The sequence below is a fragment of the Actinia tenebrosa genome, unplaced genomic scaffold, assembly GCF_029948245.1.
Source record: "Actinia tenebrosa isolate PJP-AT-01 unplaced genomic scaffold, QUT_ActTen_1.0 PGA_scaffold16__25_contigs__length_10494907, whole genome shotgun sequence".
NCBI classification, from domain to species: Eukaryota; Metazoa; Cnidaria; class Anthozoa; order Actiniaria; family Actiniidae; genus Actinia; species Actinia tenebrosa.
Window position 1 is genome coordinate 392640 of NW_028292576.1, and position 23403 is coordinate 416042.

A 23403-nucleotide genomic window follows, 5' to 3' on the forward strand; every position below is an offset into this window, starting at 1 on the left:
TTTTTTGAGAAAACAAGTAAGCATATTGCGAAGAAATTCTGCAAAACTTACATAAATCATCAAATATCCTCTTTTTTCAATTCCTAAACACTCAAAGGAAAGTTGAATAAGCTGCTTTCTTTGTACAGAAGTATTATTTACCTCTTTACGGATAAAGTAGGCGAAAGCTCTTGAAGTTTCAACATCAAGTTTCAACGTCTCTCGCTTCAACAAGTGACCTTAGCTTGAACAGCTGTAAAAATGGCCCGACTGATGTTTTCTTTCCTTCTTAATTCTCGAATAACAAGCAGCGACTCCTCCTTTTGCCATTCCCAACCTTTTTTGCTGGTTTTCAACTGACGAAGCTTGACTTTTTTAGCATTTTTGAATGCATTTTTAAGATGAAATTCCGCCATCTTGAATTTTCTGAGAATTTCCAGAGAGGGATGCTGTTCTGTTGCTATGGCAACTGCTATAATCTGATTGGCTAATTCAATTTCTATTGTTTTTTAGCCAATCAGAATCCTAAAAAATTGAAATATGCACTGGTATTTCAGTATTTTGCACTGGTTTTTCAGTTTTTTGCACTGGTATTTCATTTGAACTGCACTGCTGTCAGGCCAATCAGAATTTAGAATTTTTTTTATGTGTATTATTAGTCAGTTAACTAATTTTTTTGTCGCCAATTGTATGTTATAAATAACTACTAACCTCATTGCACCCCCTCGTTAGCTAAGATCGGAAGGGTTTTTTTATTACTACTACGATCACGATTACGATCAATTTATGATCAAGTGCGAACAAAGAAAATGTAATTGTTGAATTGCTACGCTCGTTACGATCATTCACCTTGGTGTTAAATTTCAAGAGTAGTGGATTACGAGGCGGATGGTTAAGGCCACATCCACCGTTCCAACTTTCACGGTGTATAATTTATGAACGGCAGTTGCAAACTTGGTTTCTTTTTCTGATATTAGTCTAGGAACATTTTTACCATAATTATGAGCCATGTTCACCAACTTTGTTCATTCCATGATTAAATTTTTTGTTTTTTTGTTTTTTTGTTTTTTTTGTTTTCGTTTTTATTTTTGTTGTTGTTTTTTTGTTGTTTTTTTTTTTTCTTTGTTGTTTTTTTTCTATGTTTTTGTTTTTTGTTTTTGTTTTTGTTTTGATTTTTTGCTTTTGCTTTGGTTTTTTTTTTTTGTTTTTTCTTTTTTTTTCTTTTTGTTTTTTTTTTTTGTTTGTTTTGTTTTGTTCTGTTTTGTTTTGTTGTTTGTTGTTTTTTTCACTAGTTATCACTAGCTACTTGTTATTTGTTTAGTTGTAATATCAATTTTGCACATATCAGTCTATTTATTAATGGTGGGGGGCAAACCACCACTTTTAAACGAAGGGCATACGCATACAGGACAAAAACGGACGGCGAGAGTCGACGGGATGAGGAAAAGATTTGGATCGTGGCAGCGATGCATCAACTCTTGAAGAAATAGAAAAAGCGCGCGCGTGCTTTGTGCTGTCATAAAGCACGCGGGGCTTGGCAGAACACGAGAGAAGTGTTGGGAGAAGCACGACGCGTAGCACACAGCACAGCAAGTAAGTTTTTTATTTCCTTTATAAAATACAACGTACAATAATAGATAGGAATGACGCAACGGAAAGTGCGCGCGCGTGCAATGTGCTCTCATAGAGCACTCGCTCCAAACCAATCAGAACGCGACATTCATAACAGTTATTTTATAAAAGCCTATTTCAAAATACGTTGTCGGTCGGAGATCGAGACTAAACAGAACTGTTTTGTACTTTTATATCTATTGACTAGAATACAAAAACAAATATAAAAAAGCGCATTTTTAGCTCTATCGAAAAGGAAACTACCTTGTTCGGCTGTAAATATATGTCAAGTTGCAGCGTGTAACTCGGTCTACGATTTCAGACTTCAGGTCTGCGTCCAACAAACGTTTTTCGAAATAGGTGTGTGCATGCACTTCCGTTGTAATAAATTCTGATTTGTCATTTCAATAACCTCACGTTTGATGTTAACATGTTGTCCAATATCAGTGAGTAATAAACAATGGGTAATACTGACTGTATTAAAAAGCCATTGCTTAAAATTAAAATTAAAATTGATTAAATTAAACCGTGTTTTTTGGGAGTAATGGCTTTAGTTTTATCCTGTCAGAATACAATAAAATTGTCATCAGATAAGCTCTAATTCCATTTTCTAGCCAAACAAAATAGGCATTTTTTTGCAAAAACCCTTAAACTCTGGCCATACTCGCAGTCTAACTACCGGTTAAATATACAATATAACCGCATTTTACGAAGGAATCATTGAAAGCCGAAAGTTCGACGAGAAACAGTCTTGTAGCAAGATTACATGCAATTCTAGGATGGGAGTAGTTCATTCTTTGTTTCATGAAAATGGAAATGTAATTGACAGATGTTCTTTTGGTCGGCAGGTCGAAACATCAATTTGAACGCAATATCAACAAGCAGCATATAGTCCGTTATCAAGGAGCGTAATTCATAATGCCTGACATTTTTATCTACAGTGAACCAAGGTTTGTTTTTTATCATTAACCTTGTATTGTTTGTTTTTATCGGGCAAAAGAAGGAGGCGAAAGGAAAACGAAATTGAAGAAAGGAAGACTTTGTAGCTCGTGCACGGACGATGTTTTAGATGAATCTCCAATTAAAATAATCAAAAATAATAACAAACAAAACAGATGAATAACGAAAACAAAACAGATGAATAAACGAAAAAAAAAACAGCAGGACAAAACAAACTATTTAACTAACTAACAATTAAAAACAAAAACAAAGCGAAGGAAAAAAGATATCTGCTCCCTGATCAATTTCTTAAATATCAAGATCTAGCAAAACAAAATCCAAGATGTGTGGGTCAGTAAAGGAAACTAGAATATGATAGTTATGGAAATTAGAGTTGCCGGGATGTAATGACTTTCTGGCCACCTCGATCGTCTTAGATGGCAAAGAATATTGAAACCACACGAGGCACTTTAAGATCGATTAATAAAAATGAATAATGTACTGAAAGATTAGGGGGCGGATTTGATCACTTCGAACTTAACCCTTTCATTGGTTTACTGGCAATCAGTCTCAATGCCTAAAAATTCTAGATAAAAATGTGAGATAGACATGTACTGCATTTTAACACCCGCAAGCTTTTTATCGAAGTCATTAATAATGTTCAATTTATGAGAGAAGAGCTTCGCTATAGGAGTTGACTGAACTTAATAACTAAGTCACATTCACTGTCTTTTCTTATTACGTACATAAAAAATCATTTCCAAGCTCTAAAAGGCTATTCGACGTTCAACGAATTGCCCAGGTCACACTGAACAATTCTGCTACTTCAGGTAAATATCACTGGAAAAAAATAAGGCGTATAAAAAGTTGTGGGTAATGGGATGAACTACTTTGGAAGCTAGGGTACGCTTTGATTTTATAGTACAACGTGCTTCTTCCAAACTTATACCGCGGACTATCGGTCTAACGACGTCAGTCCGTATACATCTATTTCAGTAAAGGTTGTCATAGGCAATAGGCGATAGGCGAAAGCAATAGGAGATAGGTCATTTCAAAATCCAAGAGTAGCTGGAATGTCTTTTTTTTTTTTTTTTTTTTTGCTTCTTATTCTCGTCAAGAACATGGAATTTAGTGTTGAGACTGAATCAATGACTGATTCAATGGGATGGCAACGTTTATTGAAATAGGTGTATTCAAGACCTCGGTCACAGTTTTTTATCCGAACCAACTTTAGAACGGCAAATAATTTTTTTCCCGTTAACTCTTTATCTCATTTTGATTTTTTGTCGTCGTTCTATATATCAATCCGGTTTCCCACGATACCGTAACTGCAGTCAGAAAATACCGACCGCTACCGTAGCTAGTAAAACTAAACGAACGATATATTTTAGGGCACTGGATTGAATGAAATACAAAAAAACACATTCGAGATTTTGGAGCCATTCCTTTATTCCTTTATACCTTTTTAGATCACTTATGATGATGTTATGTGATCGACATAAAGCGCACTTTATCTCCACCATCATTGCTTGATTTTCAGATGTTTTCAAATGTCATTAGTCTTCAATAAACCAAAAAATAAAACAAATCAAAATCAAAAATCAATATGCGGAAAGGAATAGAATTTCAAAATCATAAGCATTTATTACATGACGCTTATTGGAGTATTTATTTTATTGAGCAAGTTATAGTCGATCAGTATGAGTTTTATTATAAATGCCTTTCAAAGAAAATATAATTCATCACAGTCATTCTTAATTATGCTTGACCATCGCGTGGCTTATAATCAAATTAAGTTTAAGTTGACTTTTATCAACCTGATGAAACCATATTGCTGCACTGGGGAAGAAATAAAAAGTTTTTTTAAAAGCTTGATTTCCTACTTCCTGTCCGATTGGTCTTACTGATGTTAGAAGGCACAGCGTTCCAATGACTTAGGAGCGAAATTTAGGCATCTGTTTGAAATGGAAACTTATCAGCGAGCTAGACCGGCGGATAGGGGACCTGCAATAATAGTTTTCACAGTATGATTCCTGAGGGAGTATTTCATTTATTTTATGATCTATCGATATTCATATTATCAAACATGTTTTAACTCCTTTTTCCATTTAAAGGAGACTGACTACTTTAGCAAAAAGTATTTTTTTTAAACTTTCTTAGATAGGTTCTCCAAAGAAAAAAAGGGCGTTAATATCACGAATAACATCTGCAAAGGAGGCTATCTGGAAGCCCCCAAGAATGGAAATTTATAATCTAAGATATTTAATCTTTGCGGGGTCACACGTTATATCTTTTTTCCATGATATCAGTTGCTCAGTATGAATGGATAGCATCTGCCTTCTATCTAATAATTATGTACTATTTAGCGGGGTCACACTTTATATCCCTTTTGCATGATATCACTTGCTCACTGTGAGTGGATAAATTCTGCCTTCTATCTTATAATTATGTACTATTTAATAAAAGAGCTGGAGCAGGATGTTTTATATTGGTGCCCATGTAATCCACTGAAAAAACATGATTTTTAATATAAATACAAACAGATTCGCATGTAATATAAAATAAAGAAATTCATACAAGAAGTAATATTATTAAATTTTGTTTTCATATTTACAAACTCGTTTCTTCAGTGTTCTTGCATTCATATTCAACACAAAAACATTTACCCAGTACAATAATTTTCAATACATAAATAAAAATTAATTCAACAGTTAACTTATCACCTTCCTTCGTTAATGTAAATTCTCATCCCTTTCTTAATACTTCGATTTTATGATCATTTCAGTTTCAATTCCAACATTCGGTTCCTGCTCTTTGATTATATACCTATTTCAAATAAAGTTGTCATCGCCAAAGGCGATAGGCTAGGCAATAGGCGAAAAGTAATAGGAGATAGGCCATTCCAAGATCCAAGAATAGCTGGAATGGCTTGTGTTTCTGCTTCTTATTCTCGTCAGGAACATGGGCCTTTTCCTTGTGGAATCGCCTATCGCCTATGAGAACCTTTTTAGAAATATGCGTATGCACACGTGCATAACCGTTGAACATTCACTCCAAATATTTTGATGATGGGCTCTTAGCCCGAAAGCTCGTTTATTAAATTTTATCATAATTTTTCAGTTCGTTGAAACAGCTCATCTATTATAATGATACCAACCTACAAAGCAACACTTGACCTGTACATAGCATAATTGTCATCATCATAAATTTAGCTTGAGTGTTATAAGAGAAAAATTGATATATTTTTTAGAATGTTTTCGAAAGGATATAATAAAGTCATTAGAAAACTCATTAATAATTCATGAAGGAAACACAATAGAAATCATGACCATGAAGAAGGTTTTATATCTGATATAGATTCGTCTTCATTTGCATAAACTTTAACTTGGATTTTCTCTATCAAACTTGGTTCATTTCGTAAAGAATTCGGTACAGTATGAGAACATACATTAGGAGTTTTTTAAGCCGTTTAATAAACTCGCAGAACGTGTTTTATCGGGTCTAAAACCACTCGGCTACGCCTCGTGCTTTATACCCGATAAAACACTCCTGCTCGTTTACTAAACATTACATATAGTATTTCAGCATTGCTACAAGCACGCATAAGCTTAGAATTGATATTCCCAACTTAATTGTAGCGCCTCCTCTAATACTTGCACCACTTGGTCACACCCTTTTAAAAATATTTTTAAAATATTATTCAAATTATTTATTCAAAAATATTTTCATACCTTACTGTTTAACTATTTCTAGTTTATCCCTTATTAGGAACGAACATCCCTTATAATCTTTATTATGTATTTACTTTACTTTTATACATTTGTTTTAGTCTTAGATGTGCATATAGCCTATATCTATACTCGAATATCATCCATCATAATATTTAGCCTAAGAATGCTTTGAGTTTATTATGCAATAACAGCTCATTCGGATAATATAGAGATATATTATTGATTTGTAACCGCCAAGAACCTGTTAATAAAGGTAGCTTAACTCACTGTCATCAGTATAGAATAGATCAGAAGAATAGAAGAGTATCAGAAAACAGAAAACAGAAGAGCAATAAAGATCCCGGCCGAAGGACCAACCCCAAGAGCGGTCTATCCCTAACATCAGTGGGTGTTAAGCCAATTTTTCTATTTCTGAGTCGAGTCCTTTACAAAATTCTTAACCCTAAAATGAAATCATTGGTGCCAGTTGTTTTTGGTAAAAAATGACTGCCCCGTACGGTGGTAATTTTCAAAGACGAAAGCTGACATTTTAAGCGGACTCTACTCAACAATTCAACTGGTTCAACTTGTTCGAGTCATAGTGGCTGGACTACCGTTATTAAATTGATCTTATTTTCGGACACAAAGAAACCGTCTGATGGCTTAGTTGGGAACTTAATGCCCGTTCCTTCTCTGGTACCCTGGTACATTCGTACATTCTACATTTGTACATGATACACAGTCTTAACTTCGAGAAGTTTTTCTTTTCTTCTTTGTTTGTTCCATATCATTTAACATATTTATTTAGTCTAAAAGCTAACTTTCTACGTTTTCAACATTTCGCTTGTATATAAATGGAATAGGGTTGCTCAGGGGCAGCTTAGTTTTCATGATCCCTTATGCGGCATAAGGGTTTCCGTTGAGCGGTCTCTTTTTTGCTATTTTCTATTTAGCGTTGCCTTTTTACAATATGGAAAGAAAATGGTTACCCCCTCGCAAGGCCAGGCAGCTCTTATCTGAGTATTACCAGCAATATGAAACTGACATATTTGCATCTATCACGAATAAATAGCTCTTACCGGCATAGTAATAGATATCGATAGCTTTACTGAAATCCACACGTGCCTCGCTGTACTTGGATGATGAAATGTATTTACATAAGCCCTCTGACGTCAAGACTTTTTTTCATCTCTGTTCTCACACGAAGCTGAGTGACTATTCACAAAGACATTAGATATATACTCTAATGTAGAAACTACCCTTCGATAGTGATTGAGCGACATGTGTCTAATTAGCCGATGAAATATAATTAATAAGCCGTTCGGTTTTCTCAGGAAATTATGTTTTAAAAGCTACAAAACTGCCACATTCATTTTCACTTAAGTTACCTTGATCGATGAAAGGTCGGGAATCTCAAAGGTTTAGCCACAGCAGCAAAGTCTCATCATTTTCCAATACTGTGTTTACTGAGTACAGGAACCAATAATCATGTCATATCATCTAATATAATTGGCATTGCTTTAAGGCCACGGTATCTATTTTCTATTAAAATGATTGCATTTCTTGTTGTATTATTGAACAAAAATTTTAACCGGTCAAAAAGTTTACCAGTACATAACATTTACACGAAACCTTCCCTTTTTTCGTATGTTAAATTGTGTTTACACGGAACCGGAATAATATGATAAGGTTAGTAATTTTACGTTTACGTCTGTACAAGCGTAAAGCATACAACCTACTGCTTGCCGTACGAAAAGTCATCCGGACAAAGTATTTACACGGTAGCTAACCAGTAAACATTTTATATGATATTTTAATATTGAAATTATTAATTTTTTGCATTAGCTTATTCTTTTTGTTTTGTTTTGTTTTGATTTGATTTGATTTGTTTGTTTGTTTGTTTTTGTATTTGTTTGTTTTTGTTTTTATTTTTGTTTTGTTTCGTTTGTTTGTTGTTGTTTTTTGGCGACTTTTTAGAATTTACACTGCTGTTGTCGTTGTTTCTCCTGCAAAATCTAGGCAAAGACTAAAACTCAGCAATACAAATCAAACGATTATAAATCTAACCGCTAGGTGGAAAACGCTTGACCATTGGTTAAAGTATCAGGTTGATAGAAAAATAGAATAAATAACGAATGAAATAGTTGTAAGCAATCTGACATTTTATCAGTTTACTTGGCAGCAATACTTTCATGTTTGGTGGTTTGAATGGAAAAGATTTCTAATGACGAGTACAGGCTCAGTCTAAAAAAGCTACAATTAAAATAGACCAGGATTTTAGCTTTATTCACCTTATCTATTCTCATTTCTTGTTTTTTAACTTTTATGATTTAGTTAAAATTTTCTATTTACATTAAACAAATACAATCATGACCGACATAATAATTCCAGTAGGAGCCCTTCGAAAATTAATAGCATTTTCTAATAAAGATCTGCTTAAAATAAAGGTTTAATTAAAATGTTGTTATATAATTTTAAAATATTTTTAAGATTATTCACAAATTTATTTTTTTCCGAACCGAAAATAACAATTGCGGAAATTCATATTAAGATAAAGTCCATTAGAATAATCTTAATCAGTTCTGGAAATAAGTTTCAACTTAATAATTATAGCACTAACGTTAAACTTTGAAAACTGGAAGAAAAAAACAAAACAAAACAAAAGCGGTAACATCGTACTATTTGATAAATACTTTTAAAAAACAATCAAGGAAAAATACTGATTAAATAGATAAATATATGTCAATGTAACTTCAGTATCGAGCAGCAATAGTAATTTTGAAACATCGATCGATCGATCACTGACTTTTTTTACATGAATAATTTGATGTAAATCCGCATGACATCCGAGACAGGCTTGCCGGCTGACTATGACAATATAAAAAAAATTTAGAGGAATGTCGAGAAGTTCTTTTTTTTCTTTTTTCTTTTTTAATTTTTAATTATTTTTTTTTTCTTTTTTCTTTTCTTTTCTTTTTCTTTTTTTCTTTTTCTTTTTTCTTTTTATTTCTTCTTTTTTTCCTTAAAAGGACACATTATTTCAACTAAAATACTTCGCCTCACGAAACTGGTCTGTCGAAAGCTGAACAAATAAGCTGTCATCTAATGAACCTTGTCTTAAAAATGTTTTTCCGAAACGTTTGATTATTTAATCCTGATATGTCGGTGATATACATGGTTTTTTTTCTTTGCCTTTGTCTTTCGATTCTACCTCAAAACACAGCATTTCTTTTATCTGATACTAGAATCTTTGTAGCCACTCAAGTCTGCCTATTGTTTAAATATTCAAAGAGTTTTACTTTCATTAGAAAGAAATGCTATCAATAACAAGCTTTCCTTGCCAAGCAAACAATCGATCTCAGAAACAAAAGAAAGAGAATGAAATTTTGACAATTTTTTTTTTTTGCAAGATTTATTTGTTTCCGGATCCAAATGAGTTTCCAACCGGCTCTTTAACCTCGAGGGAAATCGTTCCTTTTTAATATAGCACTTTGTCGGCACTTGTAAATGGTTATATTCAGTGGTTCAATTTGAACCGTCCTGTCAAATTTCAGTTGTTGCTCTCAGTAAAAAAGGCAATCTTGGCACAGGTCGTCACACTCGTCACGTAGTGTTGTGCACAGTCAGTTTCTTCTCTTTTCCTTCGCAGAGGGTAAATTTTCATTTCATTATATTGTCTTGTTTATTCCATCTTTAAGAAGAACCATCTTAGCCAATCAATAATATTACATATACATATCTGTTGGTTTGATCTAAAACTACATTTTGACTGATATGTGTTTAAATTCTTTTCTCTGGCTAAAGGAAAGCTATATTTAACTCTAGAAGAGGACCTTAATCTTACTTTGGTTGAAAGAGAGCGGTAAGCCAAGGCATCCGTCATTACTTGGTAAGAATTTTATTTTTGAATAAATTTTTTTTTTTCATTTGTCTTAGATTCTCATGTTTTAGTAATCTTTTTTTTTTTTTTTTTTTTTTTTTTTTTTTTTTTTTTGCCTTTGACTACCATGAAAAAATATAGTTGAATTCAAAAAATATATCCACAATCCAAACGTAACGATATTCTCGTTTTTAATTGATAAAAAAGTAAATTTGAAGAATTTCAATAATATGAGAATTAAGCAATTGAAACATTACAGTATTGCACAAAAAAAATCATTCAAAACCGAGAAAAATGTGTTGAACGAGTGATGAAACAAGTGTGAAGAGTCAAGCGTCAAAACTTTCATGTTAAATCTGAATGTCTTTCTGCCTTCCTTCTTTTTTAAATGGCAAATAACTTTTTTTAAACAATTACAAGAACAAAAATTTAATAACTGGGAACAAGATTACATGATGAATTTTAAGATATTTTTGAATTCTTTTATCTTAGCTTTTGAGAATTCTTAAAACATGATTTTTTTATGAATTTCAAACTCCATTTATTGGTCAATTTAAGCATCGAATTCTTATTCAAGTACATTAACACGTAGGCTGGAGACAGATCTATATTGGCCCGGAAAAGGGAATCCCAGCCAGACAGAACTTGAAAACAGTTGACAATGCCCAACACTCGCTTCCGCCAATTAAGCAGTAGAAAAATCAAAGAAAACTGAAAAGAATTATTTTTACAAAAATAGCGCTAATTTAAAGCTATATTGAATTCAGGCAATCAAAACTAGAAATAAATAAGCACAAATCATTTGGATGGTGACCCTCTTAATGATGAATGACAAGGCCGGTGGTCAAGGGAAATTAAAGAAGGCGTGGTTTGGAGAAGAATTTGTTTGGAAATTTAACAAGTTTTATCTGATTTTGATAAAGGAATACTGAGGAGAGTCAAAAGCATCAGAAACTCGCTCAGTCGCGTCGTGCCTGTTGTTCGAGGACGTTTAATTGCTATCTTGGAAATCAACGTTGGTTAAGAAGAACACTATTCGTTTTCCTCAGTTCAAGTAAGTTTATTGTTTAATGACATATTTTCAGTGAAGAACTTACATTTTTGTCTTGGATTTATCCACAAAAAAATGGCTAACTACAGCTGTAATATATTTTGTCAAGGAGCTGGCTGTTGAATCACTTACCGTTGCCAGACATCACATATTGAATATTCAACCATGTTGTACTTTAAATATGATTGTTTTGATATCCTTAAAAAGCATTAAGATTCGTGCAAAGTACCCTGTATTTTAAGATATACCAAAGTTTAGTTCTAAAATGTTACCGGCTGGATTTGAGGGCAGAAAATCCTTGCTATATACTACGTGATGCGTTTTTCCTGTAATATATTACTCGGCTCCAACAGTATTAAGTAATCACGATATTGTCACTGTATGACAGCGGTTTCCATAATTCCTCTGAAGAATTTTTAATGATGCGAACGTAAGAAAAATTAACCAACTAACACTTTATTTGTTTTATGTTATCTTTTTGTTCGGTATTTAAACCATCTATGACCTTCGAGGAAAACTTCACAATCCACAGACTTGTCAGTAATATAAGGAAGAAAACAACAACAACAACAACAAAATAAATATAAAATATATAAATACAGAAGGCTTGGACTTTCTAAACCATACTCACGATGCAGCCGAATCTCGATAAAGTTGCCGTCTATCCGGTCCACTTAACTGAGTGGAAATTTTAAAAATGTTATCTTTAAGTTCTTACGACAGGATGTCATAAATCAAAACCTAGACAAGTAACTTACTCAGCTCATAACTAGTAAACTTGATAACCTTTGCCGTTTTTTTCCTCTCTTTTTTTCCTTATTTTTTTTTTTTTTTTTTTTTTTTTGTTTGTTCTGTTTAAATGTCGATGCTAAAGATTAATAAAAATAAATATCCACAAGTGTGAAGATGCAAAAATGAAAACATAAAGAAATTAAATATAATCGGATTTACTCCCCATGGTGGACGGAAAGCCCAACAGTTTTCGCAACCCACTTGAAGGCAGCCGATAGATCGGATTAGAGTTTAGAAGTTGTTTTGCGGAGGGATGAAAAACCTGACAAAATCCCACGAACCAAAGGCGACTCAACCAACAAACAACTCTACTCACATGCAACGAAAAGACCGATGAAGAAAACATATATAACAAAAATGTCAAGGACATAAATAGATATATCCCCTACCCCCTTCCACGGGGAGATTACCAACCGACAGTAAAAATTACATTTTTAATAGAAATATTTTCCCGGTGATAGTACATCTTGACAATTGGACTCCAATTAACGCCTGTGAAAAGTCTTGTTTGAAGAAAGTAAAGCAACTAATCAAGCAAATATTGGCAGTCATTATCGGTCGTCTTTAGTGTTATATTAGCTGTTATTTATTGGTAAAAGGCAATCAACACTAGAATGATACCGTTGCTTTTAAATATTTTAATTTAAGCGTTGAATAAGCACCTATTTTAACCGATGGCGACAAGGTCTTATTCTTAAAAATAATTGCAAATCTATTTTCAATTAAAAAAGAAGACGAAAAAGCCTGTTGATTTTTTAGCATCAATTAGTTTGCAGTCGACACAGAATTAAGGAAAACTATCGAAAACCATATAATGCACTTACCCCATAAGCACGCTTGAACTTAACAACCGGTTTTCTTTAGCGTATACTGGCTTAGTTTACTCGCAAAATAATGGATGCATGCGTTTTAAAACACTTTTTACTTTTTAAAAGACTTGAGTGACACAAGACGTTATGTATATGTACGTGTGTTTTTTACCAACTGGTGTTTGATTTTGCAGCATTCGGAGATAGGGAAAGCACGCGGCTTTAGAGTTTGGCATTCAGAGAATCAAATTTTATTTTCTTATAAAACTGTGCTTGCTTCTTTATCTTAATTATATCGCCCAAAATTTTAACTTTAATTCAACCGAAGTTTAAAATTTGGAATGAATATTAATATTAATCAATTTATCATTTAAAGCACCAACAAAATGATATATGTGAATTTGCAAGATCTGGAAGTTAAGTGTTTTATTACAAGGGATCATTTAATACAGATTATAAAGTCAAGGACAAAGGCGGAACTATTCTTGGTTTGCAATCAATCCCAAGACAGCACAATAACAAAAGGGATGTCCGCCATGTTAGAAGATATAACAAAAGAATTCATTCAAAAATCTTTTGTCAAATTCATGGCGGCTATGACGTCTATTGCAAACGAAGAATAAAGAACTTGCTCATGTGAATTTAATGTGAATTTCGACGTATGACCTGAGCCTAAGACATTTTCGAGTGTAGCAGTGAAAGAAAACAAATTTTGTACTACATTTTTCAACCACCTGTAACAAAAAGTTCAAGATATATAGCTTGTAAGTCCCTTATCCTTGTATCACATCGTCATTAAATAATTTGTGTCATAAAAATTGTAATGAAAGAGAAGATCTAGAAAATGATTTTTCCTGTCAGAGATGTCGACATTCCAATTTGAAGTATTGCATTCACAAGAATTCAGAGGCCAAACGTCGGTTCCAAATAATAATAATAATAATAATAATAATAATAATAATAATATTAATAAAACAAAGTAGAGAAACGATGTTCCTTGATAGACGTGTCAATCCCAGAAGAACGAAATGTGCCCCTAAAACAAGTAGAAAAACTCTCAAAGTACAAAGATCTAGAAATAGAAATTTAAACAAGTTTTGACATGCATGGGAAAACGTGTCAAATGTGCTGGGCACATTGGATACTTTGAATAGAGTAGAAGACTATTTGGGATTTAGTCATTGTAAAACAGAAGAAAGTCCGTGGATTCGGTTTGAATATTTTTTTACGGTCAAATTGAACCAGCATAAACGAGTCTTGGTCGCAAACCCCAAAGCAAGCCTCCGTCTCTCTGAGAACCAGTGTTATGGTGGCTCCATCGGCTCAAAAACACCACACACAACATTATTGAACAGAAGATTCTCCATCTACAGAAAAAGTTTGTTCTCGAAAATTTACCTCAGAATACCCTGCGAGCAGAGTCTCCTTTACCTTCCCCCGAGTGAGAGAAAGGAAAGAAGACTCTTTCCTTTCTCTCACTCGGGGGAAGGTAAAGGAGACTTTGCTCGCAGGGTAACCTCAGAATGGAAATATTACGAAAAACGTATCTTTTTCAATACGCTTCTTAGTAAATTTGCCCCCCAAACAATATGGCGTCGGAAACCGTGAAAGGAACTATAAATAAACTAATATAAAACTCGTCTTTTATGTAAATTATGACGCAGTAAATTCCTCGCCCACCCACTCGTTGAAGGTTTCGGCATGAAAATCCCTTTTTCATAAAAATATTCGACTAGAAATAGATACGTTTAGCTAACCAAAAAAAAAATCATTACTTTAGTTAATACAATAACATATAACTCGTTCGGGTACTGTTACTAAAACAAGGAACGGCCTGAAACCACCTGAAACCACCTGAAACCACCTGAAACCACCTGAAACCACCTGAAACCACCTAAAACTACCTGAAACGACCTGAAACCATCTTGAAACCACCTGAAAACAGCAAAAACATTGAGTTTGTCGTCCAGTTTGTGTATTTTATTGAATTTTATCGATCGATCCAGTGTTTGTTTTCCTTGGGATGTACTTCATGGTAGAATGTCATATGGTCGCTCATACGTATAGTCTCCTAAGAAGTATTCCACACTTATACCTCACCTCTCCCTTGCTATGATTACCTGTTCCTAGCTATGATCAAACGTCCCTACCTATTATTAACTGTTCCTAGCTATGATCAACTGTCACTAGCTATGATCAACTATCCCTAGCTATTTTCACCATTCTCTACTAATGGTTTCCTGTACCTATATATAGATTAACTTCCCCTTATATAGTTTAATGAACTTAAAAACTTGCAGGCAACATGGCTGGATTACGTTAAGCAGGGGCTTATCCAGGATTTGTCATTGGGGGGGGGGGGGGGGGTCACAACATACCAAATTGTCACTATGACATCATATCACATACTGCACCAACGGTCAGATGATTTATCTTTGGCTTTGAAAATGGGGTCACAGGCACCCCTGAGCCCCCTAGATAGGCCTATGTTAAGTTTAACAAATTTACACGTTAAAGTATGTAAAAAAAATGTTCAAATTGTAATCATAGCTAGGGACAGTTGATGACAGCTAGGGATAGTTGAAAACAGCTAGGGACAGTTGATGACAGCTAAGGGCAGTTAAAAATAGCAAGAGATAGTTGAAAATAGCTAGGGATAGTTGACCATAGCTAAGGGATAGTTGATCATAGCTAGGAACAGTTGATCATAGCTAGGAGCAGTTGATCATAGCAAGGGAGAGGTGAGGTATAAGTGTGGAATACTTCTATGGGAGACTATACGTATGAGCGACTATATTCTACCATGAAGTACATCCCTTCCAAGGAAAACAAACACTCGATCGATCGATAAAAGTCAATAAAATACACAAACTGGACGACAAACTCGATGGAGATTCAATGTTTTGGCTGGTTTCAGGTGGTTTCAAAATGGTTTCAGGTCGTTTTAGGTGGTTTCAGGTGGTTTCAGGTGGTTTTAGGTCGTTCCTTGTTTTAGTAAATACCAATAGTACTATTTTAGATCAATGACGCAGTAGAAATTCCTGGTCCGCTCCCATTCAAGCTTACGGCATGAAATACGTTTTTGTCATAAAAATATTCGACTAGAAATAAATATGTTTTGCTAATCAAACCAAATATCATTTTTCTTGCTAATAAAATAATATAAAACTCGTGCGAGTACTATTTTACATCAATGACGCAGTAGAAATTACTGGCCTGTCCATTTACAATCTTTTGTTTATGTAACTAATTCGAGTTGTATCAAAAAACAAAAATCGCACTTAAAGTTTCTAATTTAGCTCCAGTTTCTAATTATCTACTTAGAACTACCAAATTAAGTTTAAAGTAAGTTGGATTAAGGCACTCTTACCACGAAAACCACATATGTTCAACCTCTTTCACCTCCTCCGTGTCCCGATCTTACAGATTTCAACGTGCATTTTCACCTCGTGTTTCACCAATGTCAATCATGACGAGGTCCACCAATGGCATTCGTAACACTAAATTCCAATCATACCTAACTCACCAAAAACAAATGTACTGTGCCCATAGGCCCAGCACAAAAATGTGGGGTATGGAAACAAAAACCATACCTATTGTAATTGGGGCACTGGGGTAAATTCACAAAGGACTAGAACAATATGTCAACCATTTAAAAGGGGACATCTCTATCACAGAATTACAGAAGATTGCTCTCCTTGGAACTGCACACATCATTAGAAAAACTCTCTTGGTTACTTGATTCTTGATTTCTATTTTCCCTTTAAATTGATTTATTTTATTTTTTATTTTAATTACACCTCGTATTGTAAATATATTCTTGTTTTCCCAAGGCCCATGGATTGGACTCGGTAAACTAAGGATTGTGTAAGCAAAATTGAAGCAAATTGTAAATAAAGATAATAATAATAATAATAATAATAATAATAATGATAATAATAATACGAATACGGTGTTTGTTTCTAGTTTTCATAATGCAATTGAAGACTAAAATACTCGACTCATGTTCAGAGACTAGTTATCAATTAGACAACGAGGTCGAGTTTTCTATGAGTCAATAGATGGTCAATGAGGCGCGTAGCGCCGAATCGACTATTTGACTCATAGAAAACGAGAACAAGTAGTCTAATTGTTAACTAGTCTCTGAACATGAGTCGAGTATATATATATATTCACTTTTTTGGCCTAAAAATTCTCCAATGTATATTTAATACCATCACATTGCGCTCAAATCATATTTTTTATATTCGTTATGGATACAACATCTCAAACAATATTCTTTTATAAATATGAAGGAATAGGTAAAGAGTTATTCAATTTTTCATGTAATTGCATCTAATTAGGTGTCTGTATATATGTATAAAAGTATACTAGTATATACACCTACTTGCAAGAACGTTGTCATACGAAAATAGAACATTACTGATTTAGTGGGATAGGAATTATATTGAAAAACAAAAGAAGATCAATAAAGCTGAACTTTTTCTTTTGTCTTTTAATGTATTCCTTTCTCACTAAATTTTTAATGTTCTAATATCGTATGACAGTGTTCTTGCAAGTAGGTGTATATATAGATATTACTTTATGACACGGATCTTTGTACTATGCCCAAAAAAGTATACAACATTTTACTATTTGTACGTTTTGCAACGTTATCCATTTGTGGCATTTCATAATAAGATAGTCTGTTTCGTTCTTGCTTTTTTGTGATTTTGTTAAAATCGTTCTCAAGCTCCTGGTAGTATCCACCTAGGAAGTCAAATATGACGTTCGTTTCTGTAACGCTAGTCATCTTTGGAACAATTTACCATCTAATGCGAGAAATGCTGTTAACGTAAATAGCTTTAAGAATATCATACGTAAATTAGACTTCATACCTTTTATATATCGTTAGATAAATTTTTATTTATCATATATTGGATTTTTTTTTTTTCCTTTATTAACTTCCCATTGTAAATAGATATTTATCATTTCATATTTTATATATATTGCATATATACATATATATATTATATTTTATATCACCTTAATTTAGGTTATTTCTTAATAGATTAGTGCACGTGCGCATTTTAAACGAGTATGTGAAATGCTCCTAGGCGTTATGTGGATAAATAAACTATTATTATTATTATTATTATTATTATTATAACTGTAGTGTCTTTTTGAATTTCTCTGATTCCTTTTCAAAGTTCTGTGAAGTTTTGCTGCGTGTTGGCTGTCTTCTCTTTAATCTTTCCAATGTGGCACGCTATTCCTTCCAATATTTAATATATGGTTTTTTGTCAATTGAATCTTTCGATATAAATCAGTTGCTATTATATATATAAGAAACGTTTAATTTAAGACTATGAAGAAACGAAAGACGATAATGAAAAATAAAACAAAAACCAAACCAAACCAAACTGAAAGAAAAGAAAAGAAAAGGAAAGAAAAAATAAAGAAGACCAGGAAAGTAAGAAAAAGAAAAGATCGTATATTAGGCCAAATAAAAAAATTACATGTTGTCGTCCGGATTTCTAAAAAAAAAAAAAGAGCGAGGGCGGGCGGGCGGTTTTTTTTTTTTTTAATTTATTTACTGACTTTTTATCTTTAACAAAAGTACCGAATTTCTCTTGGTACCAAATTGAGGGAGACTGGGTTCGAAACATAAGTAGCGCCTGTTACTTTTTTTCGTTTCGATTTTTAAAAACTAGGCAGAATAACAAATAATAATAAAAGACAAACAAAGCAGGCGGCCCAAAAAAATGAAGTGGCCGGGGACGATAAACATGTAATTTTTTTTACTTGGCCTTAATAAATGTTTAAAGTGCCGTGTTTATTTAGACAGTAAAACTATAATTAAATGAAATGACAAAAAAATAATATTTTATTACTTTGCGACGTTTAAAATTTTGACGATTTTCTGGAATTTTCTCAAAAACAACAACTTTTTTTTTGGCGCAAATAAAATTGGTAGTAATTCTGCTCAAGGGAATAGAATTTCTATAATTTATAGCCTTCAAAACGTGAACTTTTGTTTGCCATATGAACGTATGAGCTAGAATCAATAAGCCCGGTCGAAATTGTGCACTAACACGCATGAGTCGATCACAAAATGACCGGTTTTAAGCATTTTTGGAGCTTGAAAGAATGATGCCAACGTGTGTTAAAGTCTTTATATTCTTTCTTCAATATTTCTGCTTCTTGTAGGAATGTAGGTTATCTTTAGTCAAAAGAAAACAGAATAAAATAAAATAAATAAATAAATGAGAACGTTCTTGCAATTAGGTGTATAGGGTATGCACTCTATGCAAGATAAATTTGCTTTTATTCTATATGGTGGGAAAAAATCAGAAGATAGTGGTGGCTAGCATATAAAACAGATATAGTCATTACAAAAGGAATACTATATATATAATACTATACTAAATATAGAGAAACATCGTCTATACAACTCATCCTGTAGCATTTATACGAAAAATATCCCAGAACCCCAAAAAATTAAATATGCCATAAAATCTGTGATAACTGGGGGAAAAATGAATATTGAATTGTGAATGAGTCTCAAATGTTTTGAACAACATTTGTCATAATTGTCATAATTTGTTTTTGTATTTACGCAATTCAGCCTTAAGGCGGCATAAGCAGATTTCCAATAAAGCTTCCCAGGATCTATCTAAACAACAAAATGTAATAAACGCCTTGACAAACGGCCCAACATTTGATCCAACATTTAGCCAGCATTTGTAGGCAGAATGTTGGCACATACGCCGGCTCATTTGTAGCAAAAGACCGGTATTACAAACAAGCTCTACATTCATCCAACATCAAAACTCTCCCCCCAGATGATTAAAATATACCCCTTCTGAACTAGGATGTCAGTGTCGTGTTATCTAAATCGGGTCCACTTTGTAACTACCAGGATGACATGTCTCGAATTTCGGGACCAGATCATGTGGTAGGGACTGAAGAGCTTTCGGGGATACTTTACTGATCAATACAATAGTACCACGGAGAGCAAGGTTCTAATCTCTTTCGTGATTTAATGTAGAATGATCGTAAACTGCAAATACAATACGAGAGCGAAACTTACTAAATATTTGAATACATTTCATGAAGCACTTAAAATCACTATATAATCTTGAATCAAATTAAAGCTACCACTGTGAAGGGCTAAAAGGTACTCTAGATTCGATTTCTATTAAAACTGATCAATATTTGTATATATACTAAATGGGTTATGAAACTTTGCTAATTAAGAAAACTAATAAAATTGTACTTACATATCGGTCCCGTTTGCCAAGGGCTACGCTTCTTTTGAATTTAACGCACGCAATAATACACTCAAAACACTAGGAAAACTAGGAAAAACTAACTATTATAGAACGATGCTAAATTACTTTTATATGCGCGTGGGGACGCTAAAGAATCAGATTACAAATCAAACACAAACATTAAACAGGAACTAAAAACAAATAATCCAATAAAAAGGGGTTTCGTTGTCTATTACACACTTACTGAGATGGCAATAGTTATGGCTCGCCAATCTAAAATACTGATCGTTTACTTCTTTGGACAACAAACCTAGAGTGATTTTCTTTGGCCCGTGAAACAAAGGGGATCGGGTATTCATCGAGTTAAGCGCTTACAGCAAACGCAAAAGTTTGTTAGCATTCGATATTTTGTTTACATTTCAATTTCCTGCTGCCGGGACTACAGTTACGTTTTCCTCGTTTTGATACGCCTTAAATAACTACATTTCATTTCTACCTAGATCTAACAAACTATGGAACTCGCTACCAATACACTGTAATATACATCTAGGCACTGCCTAAAAGCGGAGCTCCCGATACGGAAGTCACAGGGAGAACAATTTGAATGAAACTGAAAGGTAAAAATAAGATCGGAGGAAAAATCTTCAATTAATTTTTGTTCGAGATGAAGATAATTTCTCCCATAATATAAAAACCATGCAGTGAAATCGAATCGAAATGCAGTACATTGTTTTGTTTTGCTTTATTTTGTTTTGTCCTGTCCTGTCCTGTCCTGTCCTGTCCTGTTCTGTTTTTGTGCGACTACTTAGGAATTTTGTACACAACTCACCCACCACCCCCCAGAGGCTAGTTTTGTTCTTTGAAGATTCCTTCGACAAAGTTTTCCAAGGCTGACAGTTTTAGGCTTTGAATCTCTTTTACTTAAAAAAAAAACAAAGCTAACTACAGATAATCCAATACAATATCAAGTTTAGTGAAATTTACCTCGGATGTCTTTCATTGAAATCGAAAATCTGGAGATTTAGGGCAAATCAAGACCAAAAAACAGACTTGAAAACTGGTGTTAAGGTGGATGCGTACTTGTGAACGTTCGATTTGAGCCCAAGATGTGGGCGCGCTCAAAAACTGCTGAAAAATCTACAAGATCTTATTGAAGAACCATACGCGTTTTGAGCTTCAACGAGGTAAAATCCTCAAATTTTGCACGGGACTCTCTATTTTTTGATAGCTCATTCGAAAAAACTCCTAAGAATCTAGGTTATATCAACATTTTAGGAAAAGTTTTAGGAACACGTTAAAAAATAGATTTTTGTAGGGATTTTTGTTCGACTTTATGAGATTTTTTAAGAGCACCGAAACCACAAAATATGACAAATCAATGTATCTCTCTGTCTTTTCGTCGAAAATATCCATGTATTATTGTAGAAGGATTGACTAGCCTTCGTTCGTGCATTCATATAGTCTGCAAATAACTATTATCTTATTAATCTTAATTTTTTTCTAATCACTTCCGATGGCGAAATTTTTACTCCAAAAGCTCGTGCGTAGGCTTCCATTAAATGCTGATTATCTCGAAAACGAGCTCGGGACACCCTATTTTTCTTTCCAGATTTGGAATCAGCATTAAATTTCAATTCGGAAAATTGAAGTTTTAAAAAAAGCTTAAATCAATTTCCAAAAGTAGGCAGTCACCTTAAGGTGAGCAGAAAATAAGCTTACTTTAATAATTACACGAGACGAAGTTTACATTCAGTTAAACTTCACAAGAACAACTGAGACAAAATAGAAAATAATGCAAAAGGCAATGCAAAATACATAATGACGAATTTCTTTGTCAGTAATTTGGCGTTTGTAAATGTTTTTAAATATTTTTAGCTTTTTAAAGTGAAAGTCTAGGTCTTTATACAATAACATCTCCCCACAACACATACGATATACATACGATAGCTGAATAAAAACAAACGAATTGTTAAAGATGTACAAAGCAAAATAAAGGACGAATATTTGTTGTCGTAATATGCTATCCGTGTTATATTTCCTCCACCATTAAAATAAATTAATCTTATCTATAGAAATATAAAAAGTTTTGAGAGAAAGTTTTTGATTTGTCGATTCATCTTGTCAAAAAAACCCCATAATAATATGCAATTGTTTGCTAAAAACACACACCTGAATTCTTGAAGAATACTTCTTGATCCATCTTTGTCTACATGAAAGTTTTTTGTTTTTTTTAAATTGTTTTTGGTCTATAGCTTGTCCTAAAGCAATTTTTTCTGTGCATTTGAAAGCCGCATTTGTGGGTAGTTTTGCTCTAACATCAAGCGGGATTCCTGTGTTGTGTACACGGACGGACGGACGGACGGACGGACGGAAGTTACGTCAGCCAAGTCATGAAACATCAACTCGATGGTTTACCATTTTTTCTTAAGTATGGTGCTCCGCGCGGGAGCTCCGCTAAATTGAGTGACGTAAGCCTTTCCAAATTTAAGAAACTTGTGACCACCTATTTTGCTTCCAAAATGGAACATTACTTACAACCTTAAAATCTCTTAAATTTGAATTTTGATAAATTTTGATCCATCAACCTCCTATGATCCTATTTTTCTTTTCATTATTGTTTTTTCCTCGTCAAGTTTAACGTTAATCATGTTTGTATTGTATGTAAATAGTATGGAGAGTGAATATCAATTGGAACGAAAGTTCTCTTTTCTTCGCCAGTCACGAAATTTCTCAAGTTTTATAAAATGTATATGTTTATATTGTGACAAATAAACTAAACTAAACTAAACTAAACTAAACTTGAGTGATAAATTTCACGCCAGACAAAAATTGTAGGCTTCCAGACTAGGCTCTTCTTCGCTTGAGAGCAATCCCTATCACAATTCCCTAACTGACAAGGAACTCATCAGTTTTTCGCTTTATTTACATTTTTTCCTTTCCTTTCCTTTTATCTTTTCTAACTGTAAATTGGTGTTACCGTTAATTTTAAAAATTGAATTTTGAATCACACTAGTCCATAAGGTTTTTGATTCTTGAGGAGTGACATGTAAGAGTAATATAAATTTCCCTAGTAGGTTTTCCTTTTTAGACTTTTATAATTATGTGATATTTTAATATTCGTGTCGCTGTTAAACTTATAAACTCCAACTATATATTAGCAGGAGTTAATTTTGCCAAACCAGGGAACGAACAAGAAGACGATCGTGAAATATTTTGGTAAACGTTTTCCTGATTTTCGAATGACAATTTATAATTCATTGTGAATAGTATCATAAAATGAACCAAGATGAAATTTAAATAGACATAATATGACTAGACTTTTTATCGGAAATAGCCTCAATTAGATAGCCTATTGGGCTTGGTTCTAATAAGCAGACAA

The 23403-nt window shown here is 33.4% G+C and overlaps 1 protein-coding gene and 1 long non-coding RNA gene across 2 annotated transcripts in view; both read left to right on the top strand.

Annotated features, from left to right (window-relative positions):
• The first annotated feature begins 3253 nt into the window (after positions 1–3253).
• The window catches only part of LOC116298706 (adenosine receptor A2b), a 114898-nt gene continuing 94748 nt past the window's right edge, over positions 3254–23403 (top strand). Inside the window, exon 1 of the mRNA XM_031707245.2 lies at positions 3254–3359. The gene's annotated coding sequence lies outside the window, so the exon portion shown is untranslated. The remainder of the gene's footprint in view (positions 3360–23403) is intronic.
• Positions 9663–11326, top strand: LOC148910482 (uncharacterized). Its single transcript, XR_016119935.1, has 3 exons — positions 9663–9891; positions 10044–10128; positions 11043–11326. It is a non-coding gene; the product is annotated as an uncharacterized LOC148910482 (long non-coding RNA).